Genomic DNA, 14,929 nt, shown 5'->3' with positions numbered 1-14,929 from the left:
AGTGCTGCTGGAAAGTGCTTCAGTGGTGTCAGCCAGAAGTAATTCCCGGCATGTCTGGGAAAGTGATTAAAATGGCTTAAAATTAAGATTTTGCTTTGCTATTTATTTCTATGCAAATATGCCACATTTTTCAACTGACATGGGTGTCTTAATTAAAACCGGCTAAAGTTTTAGAATAACAAGAGATTTTTAAATTCCGCCAAACCTCACACTCTAAAAAATAATGATTCGGGCCTCAGCTGCAAATGAAAGTAATCTTTCTCCTTGTTGTAGATCACTGGACTTTTTAAAAACTTACACCGCGGCCCGTTACTGGATCGTGCATTTCCTGATGGAAATATTTCTCGAGTATCTCAGATACCTTCCTTTTACCTTCCGGTCCCTGTGTTCAAAGACAGGGAGGAGAGCAAGGGTCCTGTCTGCCTCTCCCTGAGTCAAATGATGCCTTCATGTGTTTCTTCTATAGCTGGTACCAGCATGGGGCCTCCGGAGATGACGGATGTTTTCACGTCCTAACTTGGAGGGAGATAGCAAAGAGTACAGACCCTGGGCTCAGACCCTCTGAGTTCCTTCTTTTCTTTGGATTCCTTGTTTCTGTTTCTCTTAACTCTCCAGTTTAATCAGGTATCATGGAGTGTACAAAAGGTCCATGAGAGAATTTTTAATACCCTATAATTCTTTCAGACTCAATCTGAGAAATTATTTATGAGCCCAGCTCACTGAAGGCGGTCACAACCTAATAGGTAGCATGAGTTCTCTCATTCCAGCTTCTTCTCTCCTGTTTGGAAGTTGTGTGGAGCTCTATGCCTGTTTCCTTGGTGACTGTCCTAGCTATGTTAGCTTGTATTGGTAAAGTCTGAAGTTCTATAGAGAGCATTTGTACTACGTCAAAATGCTTTTAGCAACTTAATCCAAGGCAGGGGTAATATGAAAGTTCTAGGAATTAAAAACAAAGGTTCTGGGAGTTGCAACATCAGTAAAGAAGATATTTCAAGGCTAGGGTTATTTATTTATTTTTTTAAATTGCACTGGCGAGAACTCCCAATGACATGGATTCCATCCTCAGTCTTCTCTTCTTCCTCTGCACACACCCCCTGGGTGAACTTGGTAAACATCCCATGATTTAATTATCCCTTACATAGGCCAACACTTTATAAACTCCAAATACTTTCCAATACTTCTCTGGTCCAGACTGCTCATGAGATGGGGATCTTTTTGTCTGCTGGATGTTGCTGCTTCCGTGTCAGTCTGTCCAGAACTGCATCCCTTCCTCACCCCTGCTTCCTTTGCACCAATCACCAACCTGCCCATATCCTAAATTCTTAATCTTGCTTATTGTGTCACCATCCAGCTAGCTGCTAGAGTCAGAACCCAGAGAACTACCCTTGACTATTAAACATTTCTCATTTCTCCAATTTCTGCTTTCTCTTCCTAATTACTTTTTGGTTCTGTCCCCCATGTCTCCAGCATTCCCTCCCTGCATCCCCACCTGGTCCTGCGTGATGCCTGTGTTTTACCTATCTTGCTTGGTTGAATAGTCCTAACTCCTGTCCCTGAATTTCCTTCCTCCAATCCTTTCATCACTTCCTTCCATCCTCTATCTTTATGCCTCTCGCCTAATTAAGATTCTTCCATGATTGTCCATTGCCTATACATAGAGTTAGGACTTCTAACCATGATGCCGTGGACATCAGCTTCTGTCCTCCTCGCCTCCAGGATCCATTCATTCCTTTAGTATCAGTAACATTATTACTGATTCTACTTTTATTTAAAATTGGAGACATAGTGGAACCTGAGGCCAAAAGACAAATCAGTAACACCAATCTTGTTTTTATTTAATATTTTGATACTTCGCTCATCACAGATTTCTTTGCTTTCATTTTGAATTTTAGAAGATTGCATTAAAATATTATTTATCTGGATTACTGAGGTTTTGGGTTCCCGCTTAAATTTTGTTTCTTCCTCCCCTTACCCTAGTCTGGGCACTGGGGTGTGATTCTGGAACTGATGCTGGAAATTTCCACGTGGAGTCTAAGAATGAAGCTGACCCATCAGAAGGCTGAGGAGAACCTAATCCTTCATGACCACATTTGAACCCTTAATCTGGCTGTGCCTGAAGCCTACACCCAGATCTTTCAGTTTTGTGAAACAATAAATTCCCCTTCCTTTGCCTTAGGCTAGTTGGAATTCTGTCTTTGTTCAAGAGCAGCAGGAAAGTCCTTGAATGATCAATGGGGAATCTGTGGCTTCCTATGACATGGCCCCCACCTTGTACCTCTCCAGCTTCACCCACTCTCTGATTATCCAAGCACCTTGTGCCTCTGTTGCACTGTACAACCTACTGGTGCCTGAACGCACTGCCTTTTTGTGCTGTGTTCCTCTGTGCATGGGGCCCTCTGGTCCTGGAACCACCCCCATCCCGTCTATCCTTTAAATTTCCGAATATATGAAATAATAACTCATCCAGTTGTCACACTGCTAAATTCCCTACTCAGTCTATTCTGCTTTGCAGACTTAGAATTTTTATCCTCAAACGATGTCCTAGAAAAATATAATGCAACTTAACTGTGGAAATTAAAAACTTGGAGCACTCCGATGGTAAGTAGTGCCAAATTCTAGATGTCTCTTTAGAGAGATCTTGAGTGCCTTTTCTCTCTTTCTCTTTCTCTTAATACACACCAGCCCAATAATGGAAATTTCTTCTTATAAAATAAATATGGCATTTAATAACATAGATGGTGAATGCTGGTTCTTTTTTTTTTTTTTTTAGCCAGACCTAAAAGCCTTATAATCACAGAAAAAAATGAACAAAGGAAATAGTTAAGCAGACCCTAGCCTTCTGAGATTTGAGTGCCTCTTCCATGGTATTTCAAATTAAACACAGGCTGTAAACTCCCGGGGACAGCGTTTTCCCCTTGCAGCTTCTACTTTACACTGCACGCTCTCCAGCATCAGAACATATGCTGCCTCAGCTGCTCAACGGAGAAAAGAGTCGTCTCTTACAAGGTTAGAGCCCAATGTACCATCCCAAATATAATGAATCCACCTTCTTCCCTACAGTTCTACATTTTGCACTTGGATTTCTTAAGCTATAGTAAGAAAGGCAATGAAAACATAAAAAACAAAAGCAAGCCTGACACTTGAAGGTCATTTCAGTGTCCTTAGGGACTGAAGTTTGAGAAGCAGAGTTTCTGCCAAGTGTTGCACATGCACAATCATTCAGGCCCCCCCCAGTCTCTGGTGTGGCCCCAGAGGTGTCCTGGACTAGCTCTGTGAAGACCCTCCTCTTTCCCAGAGCCTCCTATCATCACCTTGGGTAATGAACGTGAGGGAAGGCAGGTTCCACCAAGACTTCATGACCTAGGAATTGGCTCTGGGAGAGGTGGGATGGGGAGAAGGGACAGGGTTCACCTTAGGGGCTATTTTTCTTGGGTATGTGTGTATGTGCTCTTTGAATGTTGAATATACAGTGTGTGTTCCTCTGTGTGGTATATGCATTGAGTATGTGTGGTATATGTGTGGTATGTATGTAATATGTGGGACATATATGCACAGAGTATGCACTGTGTACATTCTATATATGTTTGTGTGTGTTTTATGTGGCTGTCCATATATACTATGTGCTGTGTGTATATGGTGTGCCTGGTGTTTTTGTGTAGTGTATGTATAGTGTCAAGGCTACATATGTGTTGTCTATGTGTTATATGTGCAGTTTGTGTGTAGTATAAATGTGTTGTATGTGTGCTGTGGGTGGGGCGTTTGTGTTGTTTGAATATTGTTTATGTGATGTGTGTGTTTGATGTATGTGTTGTATGTATGGTGTATATGTGGCATGTGGGTGTTCTCTGTGTGCAGTATATGCTTTGTGTGTATTGTTCTGCATGTGTTATGTGTGTTGTAGGTTTGTGACTTTAGGCAGTATTTTGAAGTGGCCACTTTCCAGATCCTCCTTGTTTCCCTGTTTCCTTGCCACTTAGAAGATCCCTACCCCTTTTTTTTTTCATTTTTTAAATTTTTAAAAATATTTTTAAATTTTTAAAATTTTTATTTTATTTCATTTTTAAAAATTTCTTTTCAACAAAACAGAATTCATTGTTTTTGCACTACACCCAGTGCTCCATGCAATACGTGCCCTCCTTAATACCCACCACCTGGCTCCCCCAACCTCCCACCTCCAGCCCCTTCAAAACCCTCAGATTGTTTTTCAGAGTCCATAGTCTCTCATGGTTCACCTCCCCTTCCAATTTCCCTCAACTCCCTTCTCCTCTCCATCTCCCTATGTCCTCCATGTTACTTGTTATGCTCCACAAATAAGTGAAACCATATGATACTTGACTCTCTCTGCTTGACTTATTTCACTCAGCATAATCTCTTCCCGTCCTGTCCATGTTGATACAAAAGTTGGGTATTCATCCTTTCTGATGGAGGCATAATACTCCATAGTGTATATGGACCACATCTTCCTTATCCATTCATCCATTGAAGGGTATCTTGGTTCTTTCCACAGTTTGGCAACCGTGGCCATTGCTACTATAAACATTGGGGTACAGATGGCCCTTCTTTTCACTACATCTGTATCTTTGGGGTAAATACCCAGTAGTGCAATTGCAGGGTTATAGGGAAGCTCTATTTTTAATTTCTTGAGGAATCTCCACACTGTTCTCCAAAGTGGCTACACCAACTTGCATTCCCACCAGCAGTGTAAGAGGGTTCCCCTTTCTCCACATCCTCTCCAACACACGTTGTTTCCTGTCTTGCTAATTTTGGCCATTCTAACTGGTGTAAGGTGGTATCTCAAGGTGGTTTTAATTTGAATCTCCCTGATGGCTAGTGATGATGAACATTTTTTCATGTGCAGGATTCCCCTTTTAACCCATTCTGTCATGCTATCTTCCTCACGTATTTAGCACCCCCTCTGGGTCTCCCTGGTTTCTTAAAAGAGGCCCATGATCCAAAAAAGACCTCTCCCACCTGTCTGAGGTAACCAGGCCTATCTGTGCCCAAGACCCAAGACCTCTACCCTCTAGTAGGGTAGCATTTGCTCTGGTTTTTGATCTCTTCATCAGGTCAAGAATGTGGATCGATATTGAACTTTATAAAATTATGGATGGATGTTGGATTATATAAAATAATTTTTCTGCATTTTTAAGATGGTCACATAGTATTTCTCTTTTAATTAATGTTGTAAACTATACTTATGGATTTTCCAATATTAAACTATGCTTGTATATTGGGAAAACTTTAAGTGGGTAATAGTATATTGGGGTGTATGTTGAAAATATGGCTCTATTGTCTTGTGTCCAATTTTTTCTGTTCCTTTTTATGTTGATTGCTCTTTTTTCCTCTATGATTTAGAATTTTCTCTGTGCTTTCGACATTCTTAAATTGCATGAAGTGTGAGGTTTTTCTTATCTCTGCTCTATGGTACCTTCTGGCACATTCAATCTATAGCTTTTCCTTTTTTTTTTAATGCCAAAAAATGTATTTTTTTCAAATATATTTTTCAAATATTTCTAACCACCTTAAAATTTTTGTTATTGAGATTTCAACCATACACAGATTTAGAGAGATCTCTGTTTTCATATTTTCTTTTGTCCAGATTCTTAAAACCTAGCTATTTGCACTTGTACGTCTAGCTTCCATTTTTGTGAGCTTTTACTTGATATTTTTTACTTCTTTGTCTTTTCCTTCTCCCTTTTGGAAGGTCTCCACAGAGATCTTTCAGATCTCTGACGTGTCCCCTGGATGTTTTCATTCTGCCATTTATCTCCTATTCCATTCTTTATTTCACCACTGTCTTTTTTATCTTTCATATTTGTTTTCTGTTGTGGTTTCTCTTCACCTGTAAAACAGCTGCTTATTTAACATTTTGGTCCCTCAGCTGTTCCTTGGTTCAGCTTCAGTGTCTAACTCCAAGTGGCCTTGCCCAGAGTTAAGGAAAGGCCCCAGGTCAATTTTTTAAGGCCCCTCCTATGTTAAGAAATGAAGAAATAGCAAAATTGGGCTAAGGAAATTGGGCTACATGTCAAAAGTTTACTTTAGATACATGAACACTTTTAATGTAACAAATACACTGATTATACTTTAAGCTTAATTTGGAGACTGCATAACCAATCTAAATCTGGACCTCTTCCTGGATGTGATCCATCCCTTCTATTTTCAGCTGTGAGAGCCCTGCCCCAGTCTGGTAGAGTCTGTTGTTGGGCCACAAGATTAAGTCATTTGGCTCTCCCTTTTTACGGAGTCTCAGTTGGTCATACTTAAAACAACAACAACAAACAAACAAACCCGGGCCCCTCTTTTGAATTTCTTCTGCTCCTTCCTCTTTAGGGAGCCTGCAGATTTTCCTGAAGGTATAAAAGAAGGCAATTTGAAATTGAGTGTGCCCTTCTCCTGTCAAAGTTCTTTAATTACTGGCAAACAATAGCTCCAAAACAAGATTGCTTCCTGAACTTTCTCTTCCCTCCAGTGAGTTCTTTTGGCTCACGGAAAGCAACCAGGAGATTATTTCTTGATCGCTTGTAGGTCAGAGTCTGGGTTCAGCACCAGTCCTGTCTAAGGGGTCATTGTCTCTCCCAGGGAGTGAATGAGAGACCTCATGCCAATAAATACGTTGACTGACTCAAGGACTTTCCTGGGTTTTCTGTGTATCCTGAACCTAGGCCCATGCACAGCCAGTTTGTAATTTCTGAATCTTGTGCTTTATACCAATAAGGAAACTGAGGTTCAGAGAGGTCATGACAGAGGAAGTGGCAAAACCCATGAGCTGGAACCTGGATCCTGAAATACTGGATTTTTTTTTTTTTTCGATCAGATTTTTCTGTGTGCTAGAAAAGATCACTCAAAGAATTATGTTGGAAGGCCCATCTAATATTCCCAAGCAGATGAGAAAAAGTACAAACTACTCCATATTCTTAGAACTGCTGACTATTAAAATAGTGTCTTGTTGATTTGCTGATAGAAAAAACTCAGGAAAATTTCAGGAAGAAAAAGGATTTTCCTTAGCTCTTACCATTTCTACACATTCCAAGTCTAAAAACTTAATGAGCAAGCAACTTCCATATGACTTGTTTTATATTCTTATATTTAAACAATTTTATACCTGTCCTATATATTTGTCTTTATCCTAAATTTCTAGTTCTATCTTAAAGATATCTCTTCCTCTACACACCACAGTTCCAGAACTTACTCTTCCTTCTTCTCCTTTGTCAAAACCTTTCTTCTACTGACGTATTTGATATAATGTGATAAAATAAACTTAAGCTTACTTTCCCTTGTTCCACAAGTTGTTTCCCTTTGGTCTAATGGGTTTCTAATGAGTTAAGTATCAATGAAATTGTGAGAAAGGACTTGTGTGTACGAACAATAGGTGGGCATAGTGGTTTGAATTATAGACAGAAGGTTTTAGGAGAGGACTTGAAGAAGGATTTCTCGATCTTGGTACTATTGACATTTGAACCAGATGCTCTTTTGTTGGGGGGAGGACTGCTCTTTGCATTGTAGGATATTTACCAGAATCCCTGGCCTCTTCTCAATAGACCAGTAGATGCTAGTAGCAGTCCCCCTCACCCCCTAATTTATGACAATAAAAAATATCACAAATGTCCTTGCAGGTGTTCGTGAATGCGTGTGCACATACAAAATCACCCCAGTTTGAGAACCTTAAAGTAGTTTTTTTTGGAAACAACAAAACAAAAATGGCAGCGTCTAAAATCCAGAGAGACAGAATTAGTATGTTACTGAGAACATCCCATGTGGCAGGTGCTGTATTCATAAGATATCTTTCTGTGTGTTTGCGTGCGCATGCATGCATGTGGAATCCAATGGTTCTCAGAGTGTGGTTCCTGGTTCAGCAGCTTGAGCATATTCTAGGCCTCACCTGCTGAATCAGAAACAGGGTGGAGGGGAGGAGTGGGGCTTGGGCAATTTGAGTTTTAGCAGACCCTCCGGGTGATTCCAATGCTTGATTCTGTTTGAGAGTTTGAGAACTTGTGTGTACATATATATTCTTGTACTTTATACTTATTCATATATACATATATGTATAAATATATAATTTTGTTTCATGTTCATGTCTAGTCTAAGTGGTATTTAGTGTACTTTAGAGATGTTGAAACTGAGACTCGGTTTAAGTGATTTGACTCAGATTACCAGGTAGATAACCAGCTTGTCCACGGTAACATTGCTAATACCAGAATTTATACTTAGGGGTGACCGAGAAGTCGAATAAAGAGCAATCTTCTTTCTGCCTGAGTTTTGGTTAAATGAAGAACAAAGGAAAGGAAGCACTGGGGGCCAAACAATCACCCTGATTACCTATAAGGGCAGAGTTAAAATATATGGCTTGGTGTGAGAGCCAAAGATGTCTGATGACTGTATCCAGGACTTGGAGGGAGTGGCTCCTGTAGTTATGGCAGCCATGGGAAGACAGCTGAGAATGCCGACTTACTCTTGGATCCCCATTCCCACCAAGAAACAGGACAGAGCTGAGCAGAACATGCCCTGTTAAATCTCCTCAAATTACCAGCCAGATCCATCACTCCAGCTCCCCAGGGCAGAGTGAATACAGGGCAGGGAGAGTCTGCATTAATTCTCGAGCTCCCTTCCTCTGGACGGCATGATCAGGAATGAGACAAGTGTGTCGCCATCAGCCACCTTGATCAGCCATAGGCTCTTAACATTTGCATGGTATTCACTCAGTTTTTCTTCTCTAGTTTTGTTAAATATCTCTCTCTGTTCCTGTTTTGTCAATTGATCTTTCCTGTTAAATGTCATTTAGATTCATATAGTAGTGTGAGACTCATACCAACTAACTGGTGTGTGTGTGTGTGTGTGTGTATGTGTAGTATTGTCAAAAACCTATGGGAAACATCTTGGGATCTCTGTTTCCCTTCTGACTGTGCATTTCTTTGTAAGTCACTTAAACTTTATGAGCATTAGTTTATTCTTTTTTTTTTTTTTTTTACCTTGAAATGAAGGGTCAGTAACAATAAGACTGCACAGTTTTCCATGAGAATCAAATCAAGCAAATGATAATATTAACATAGCTATGTGTCCTGTGTACACCTCTCCATTTCTGAATGATCGCTATGCTGAGAATAACCACGGTCGTATTATTAAATGCATGGTAAAAACTCTACAGGTGTTCTCTAGCTTCATTGTTCATGGGGTAGGGTTTTCTTACAGTCTGAAACAATTCGAGGGAACAAAGCAAACCCATTGTGGGTGGTGGTGGGGGGAGGATACACACAGGAATGTGAGCTGAGTCCAGCAAGGAAGCAGATTAACTCAGTATCTTTGTAGACACTTGGAGATGACAGATAAAGGTGTTCTGTGGGTGAGGCCTACGGGGTGGAGGGTTTGGGGTGCTGGTGGCGGGGATGTGTCCTCCTGTTCTGAAAGCCCAAAAAACTCATTGTTAATGATGAAAACAGCAGTTTACAAACCTTACTACATTTGATCACCCCACGTGGGAGGAATTATTAAACACACTTCATCCATGTATAAAACAAGGCTTAGGGAAGTTAAAACTTGCTTAAAATCACACATTGCTTTATAAAGGCAGGACTGGCATTTGAACCCAGGCCTATGTGACTTACATCTTGTCATCTTTAGCACTGGGCCCTACCTCCTATCTCTCTTAGGAGTACAGGGAGGTCATCAGGGCCCAGTGACTGACTTGTACTAATTAAAAAGCACATGGGGCTGATTCAGGTGCTGAAATGTCAATGTACTAATTTGCAGTGAGAGAGAACTTCATAGGAACCAGTATGAGCGGTCTTATTAGGGCCCTGGGAGCAGATCAGCTTTCTCTATTCATTACCAAATCAGTAGGTAGGTCAAAATGAAAGGAATTTAGTTATCTCAGGAAAAGTCCTTTAGCAATGTCTTTCCTGAGCCTCCCTACCCTCAGGGGTAGGCTTGACTTTGGCCCCATTTACTTCTGGTGTGCTGGCTGGGGCATCCTAGTCGGAGGTCAGCTTCTCCTTTTCTTTTTCCATGGGATGGTTCTGCATATTTTCTGTTGTCTCTCTATCTTCTTTCTTTTCTCTCTCTCTTTCTCTGTCTCTCTGGGTTTTAGGTATTCCATACCTTTCACATGATAATAAATGTAGCTTTGAAGTCCTCAGATTACTTAATTTGAGGAAGTTCATTTATAATGACTGGTGACTTCTCCTGGTAAAAATTTATTTCATCGTGGGACTCTCAAGAGGGAGATCTTATTTCTCCTATTTCGAAGTTCTTGGGAATTGGCTTTCTGCAGTCGTCCAGGATCAATAAGGGATTAAGGAATAAAATGTGAATACAATTATATAACTCAATTAAGAAAGCACATATACTGTGATAATAATGTCCTGTAAATATTAATTCTAGTTTGACAGACTCTGTGTGAACAAAGGCATATGTAAGGAAAAAAAAAATCCAAACATTTCTTGAGCTTCTTTAGCACTGATAATTTTGCCAGTTTGCTGTGGTATGTTTCTATGAAAGGTTTACAGCTGGTGTTTGTTCTGACTGGTGGGTGACGATGTTATACTGGATGTAAAATAGTTTGAGTATCACCTTTGGCTTCTACTAGCCTCTGGGTACTGTTCTGGATGCTGTCACATGTTACTCAATTGACGCTCAGAGTATTAAATTCTATTTTCTCTCACAGCCCTGACAGCTCAAGCTCTGGTACTTTTGAAAGTTTATCCATCTGCTCAAGATCGGAAGTAGTTTGAAAGTCAAAAGTCAGGCATCCAATGTGTGCTTGCATGCCATGTTTGTGTGCATGTTTATAGGAATACAAAATCCATGATAGACTTAAAGGAAACCTAAAGATTGACAGGACCTCCAGAGAACATCTGTGCCATCTCTCTGCCTATAGAAAGGAAAAGTTTGATATATCTTATTATTACGTGGTGGACCATCTATGACGTAATAAGAAATATATATTTGATCTTTGCCTCTAGCTCCTCATACAGAGCTCTTAAAATCCTTGTAATTGACTGAATGACAGGAGTGATATGAGCATTTTACACAGCGATCTAAATCCCTTGAAGTTCCTGGGTGATTGGAATGTCTTTGTTCTAATGAGGTGACCCTTGGTGGACTCCTGGATAGCTTCAGGGTGGGAGTTGGATACCCAAGACTAAGTCATGATTAGAAACTTGGAACTTTCAGCTCACTCCTCATCCTCTGGGGAGGATGGAGGCCTGGAGATTGAGTTTAATAATTGATCATGGCTGTGTGATGAAACTCCCATAAAAAATGCCTAATCTGTAGGATTAGGAGAGTTTCCAGGTTGGTGAAAATATCCATGTTCTGGTGCACCCCAACTCCGTGGGAACAGTCCTAAGTGCAAGACTTTTCCCAACCTTGCCCTATTGTACCTCTGCATTTGGCTGTTCATTTGCATACTTTGCAATATCATTTAAAATAAACCAGTAAACATAAGTGATGTGTTTCCCTGAGTTTTGTGAGCCAATAGAGCAAGTTATTGAAACTGAGGAGGGGTGTGGGTACCTGTGATTTAGAGACAAATCAGACAGAAGTGTGGGTAACCTAAGAACCACTACCTGAGATTGGCATCTGAAATTAAGGGCACCTCTGGGACTGAGCCATTAACCTGTGGGGTCTGTGGTAACTCAGGATAGTCAGTATCTGAGTTTAATTAAATAGGACACTGAGTTGGTGTCTGCAGAGAACTGGAGAATTGCTTGGTGTGGAATTTGTGTCAGAAGTGTTGCAAGTAGAGAAACAGTTTTCCTTTATCACTTGAGGTTCAAAATGCTTGAGAGACTGAAACCCCACTTGGAGACCCATTAAGAAGCATTTCTTTATATCCAAACTCATATCTCTTGCTGAGCTCTTTTATTCTAAGTGCATTCAAAATATATAGTAGAATTTATATTTTGGGTCTTAAGTCCTGGAAACAAGATTGACATTTGATTGCACAAGAATTTTCTCCATCAATTTACAATGCAAAACATATCATCTAACTTAAATATGGTATTCAAAAGAAGAAATCAGAGTTTTAGAGATGGTAGGGATGGCTTGTACCATGTGGTGGAATTGCTTGACAATCTCCCTGTTTTCTCTGGAGACAAAACAGTTTTTCTACCAGCAAGAAAGTTTCAGAGGGGATGGTAATAGCCATGACTGTATTTCAAATTATAGTTGATGCAGTTTTTTTTCCTTAAATGGAATTTAAGGTATACATTTGTTGATTTAAATTCCTCATATTATCTGAATTAAATGGTTAGCTTTTCAAAACACAGGAGACAGATGCAGTGCAGGAAGCCTTAATGGGAAATCACAATGTGGAGGAAACAATGTCAGTTGAACTGGTATGTGAGCTAGTCAGTCATAGACAAACACCTCTTCTTCAATGCAGTTCACTGAATTGAAGAGAGTAGCTAGAGGTAATAATTCAAGATGTCTTTACCAACATTTTTATCAATTTATAAAGGTAATATATGAATGATCCAGAAATTAAAATACTGAAAAGGTGCATACAGTAAAATAGAAAATGATCACTAGTTTACCTTTATTCCTCCACTTGTGAGGGTAATGACTGTTAATTGTTTGGTATATGTCATCGCAGTCCATTTTGCATGACCTTGTAAATTATGTGCATATTTATCGGTATGTATGTATCTATGTATGCATATTTTATTTGTATCACAATGAAGTTTTTCTATATAAATTATTTAATATATTCTCATTTATATTAAATGTGCTATAAACATATGCGGGGTGGTTTTCAAGATGTTGGACATCAGAAAACAAAGGACAGAGATCTTTGAAAGAAAAGAAACAAATAAGGTGAGTTCTGTGATTGCCACAGCTTATTGCCTTTTGCTTCTGTTCAAATCTTTAGCCCCTCTGCTATGCTAAATATATATATATATCTTATATATGTATGTATGTATGTATATGCATACATTATACATGTATATATGTATATATGTGTATATATGTATATATATGTGTATATATGTGTGTATGTATATATATGTGTATATGTATATGTATATATGTGTGTGTGTATATACATACATATGTATATATGTATATGTGTACATATATATGTATATATATGTGTATATACACATACATACATACAGAATACAGGTATATATTATACAGAATACAGAATACAGGTGGAATACACCTGTATTCTCTCTATATATACAGACCTGTATTCTGAAAACTATAAGACATTGATGAGAGAAACTGAATATGACACAGACAATGGCACAGAATGGGAGAAAAATATTGTTAAGATGTCCTACTACCCAAAGCATTCTACATATTTAATGGAACCCTTATTAAAATACCAATGGCATTTTTCACAGAACTAGAACAAACAATCCTAAACTTGTATGGAACTACAAAAGACCTCAAATAGCCAAAGCAATCTTGAAAAAGAACAAAATAGGAGATATTACAATTTCAGATTTCAATTATGCTACGAAGATGTAGGAAGCCAAACAATATGGTACTGGTACAAAAGTAGACACATAGGTCAAAGGAACAGGATAGAGAACCCAGAAATACACCCATGGCTATATGGTCAATTAATCTTTAACAAAAGAGACAGAAATATGCAATGGGGAAAAGAGGGTCTTTTCAATAAATGTTGTTGGGAAAGCTGGAGAGCTACAAGCAAAAACTGAAACTGGACCACTTTCTTACATCACACACAAAAATAAACTCAAAATAGATTAAAGACCTAAATGTGAGACCCAACAATAAAAATCCTAAAAGGGAGCACAGGCAATTATTTCCCTGATATTTACCAAGTAACATTTTCCTAGCCATGTCTCCTAAGGCAAGGGAAACAAAGCAAAAACAAACTCTCAGGACTCCAACAAAATAAAAAGCTTCTACACAGCAAAGGAGACAATTAATAAAACCAGAAGACAACCACTGAATGGGAGAAGATATTTGCAAATTATATGTCTGGTAAAGGTTTAGTATCCAAAATATATAAAATTTGTATGAAACCCAGCACCTCAAAAATGAATAATCCAACTAAAAAAATGGGCAGAAGATAATAGACATTTTCCCAAAGAAGACATACAGATGGCCAATGGACACATGAGAAGATGCTCAACATCACTGATCATCAGGGAAATACAAATCAAAACCACAATGAGTTATCACCTCACATCTCTCAGAATGGCTAAAATAAAAAACACAAGAAACAATTAGCATTGACAAGGATGTGGAGAAAAAGGAACTCTTGAGCACTGTTGGAGGGAATACAAACTGGTGCAGCCACTGTGAAAGACAGTATGGAGATTCCTCAAAAAATTAAAAATAGAACTACCCTATAATCCAGTAATTGTACTTCTGAGTATTTGCCCCAAAATGACAAAACACTAACACAGAGGGATACATTGTGTATTACAGCATTGTTTACAACAGTCAAACTACAAAAGTGGCCCAAGTGTCCCTCAATGGATAAATGGGTAGAGAAGATGCGGTATATACGTACAATGGAATATTATTTAGCCACAAAAAGAATAAAATATTGCCATTTGCAATAACATGGATAGATCTAGAGCATGTAAGGCTAGCGAAGAGAGTCAGAGAAAGACAAATATCATTTTCACTCATTTCACAGCTTTCACTCATATGTGGAATGTAAGAAACAAAACAAATGAGCAAAGGGAAAATAAAGAGAGACAAAACAAGGAACAGACTCTTAACTAGAGAGAACAAACTGAGGGTCACCAGAGCGGAGGTGGCAGGGTAATGGGTGAAATAGGTGAAGGGGAATAAGGGCACAGTTATCATCATGAGCACTGAGTAATGTATAGAATTGTTGAGTCCCTATAGTTTACACCTGAAACTGATAGAACAGTGTACGTTAATTATACTGTAATTAAAATAAAAAAACTTAAATTAAAAAATAAAGTCTACAGTTCATGGTTTT

This window comes from Enhydra lutris, unplaced genomic scaffold, assembly GCF_002288905.1.
Source record: "Enhydra lutris kenyoni isolate GAN:26980312 unplaced genomic scaffold, ASM228890v2 scaffoldscaffold74, whole genome shotgun sequence".
Taxonomy (NCBI): Eukaryota; Metazoa; Chordata; class Mammalia; order Carnivora; family Mustelidae; genus Enhydra; species Enhydra lutris.
The sequence above is the reverse complement of the archived record's forward strand: the minus strand, read 5'-3'. Positions refer to the sequence as shown.